This window comes from Vigna unguiculata, unplaced genomic scaffold (genome assembly GCF_037176805.1).
Source record: "Vigna unguiculata cultivar grain cowpea cultivar isolate G323 ecotype 2 unplaced genomic scaffold, ASM3717680v1 ptg000478l, whole genome shotgun sequence".
NCBI lineage: Eukaryota > Viridiplantae > Streptophyta > Magnoliopsida > Fabales > Fabaceae > Vigna > Vigna unguiculata.
Window position 1 is genome coordinate 26,422 of NW_028197113.1, and position 1,079 is coordinate 27,500.

A 1,079-nucleotide genomic window follows, 5' to 3' on the forward strand; every position below is an offset into this window, starting at 1 on the left:
AGGCGGCTTGGCTTAGAGCCTACACCAATCTATCTGTTCTATCTGTAATAGTTCGATCTGTCTTCCTGAGATGAGAATTTGTTTTGAAATAGCTAGATTAGAACTGGCCGCCTTGCCTTGGCTTATTGTGTGATTTTTGAGCAGGAGCGAGCTGTCTTTGGCACAATCTGTACTGTAGCCGGGAAAGCAGGAGTCAAGCTGTTCACAAGCAGTGGTTATGAGCCGCATCTAAAGCCAATCCATTTACAAGTGAAATCTTGCCCAACTCCAACTACAAGGAAAGAAAGGGGTGAGGTGCTCATTCTGTATAAATTGGGTCTCTCGGAACCATGGGCGGCGAAAACTAGGATGGAATCATAGGTAAGGGATGACATAACTGGGGAGTAGGAATGGCAGATCCGTTTTTTCCCAACATTATGAACTCTTCAACTTGTAGTCCACCAAGAGGCTCAATCCTCTCCTGACTTACGTCTGAGCCCAGGTTTGTAAACCAGCCATTCAATGGAAGACTTTGTCCTCTTATTTATGTTAAGCATTAGGGTCCTTCACATAATCTCGAACCGTGCACCCTTCCTCAATGAGTCACGAGCGAGCCATGCCACATTGCATGGGAGGAACTGATCCTTCACTTCCCTTTTGAGCTTTCGATTCTATTCTAGACCGCTTGATATCATATCTTACCAGCCCCACCCGGGTGGCTTCCGCGTCACCCCCAGTTGCTCCATTCTGGATCCCTGAGTGATAGAATAGCTATAAGCTAGCCCACCCTCACCTTGATGAGTTTCACTAAGAAACCGGGGGGTGCCTATGTGACTAACATAGGGCTCTGCCTTACCAAGCAGAGTGAGGTTAGAAACTCCAATTTTGTGATAGGACTGACCCTGGTGAGAACCAGCCTATCACGCCACCGAGGTTCCGCCTCGTTTGCCTTAGTCTTGCGATCTAAGGGTGAAGGAGTCATCCAGCCACCGGGATTGGTTACCCGGTTGACCCCTATCCGTATCTACATCTACGTCCTGATTGAGTTACATAGAAACTAAAAGAACTTGAAAGCAAGAGATCCAACAGGAATGAAATGA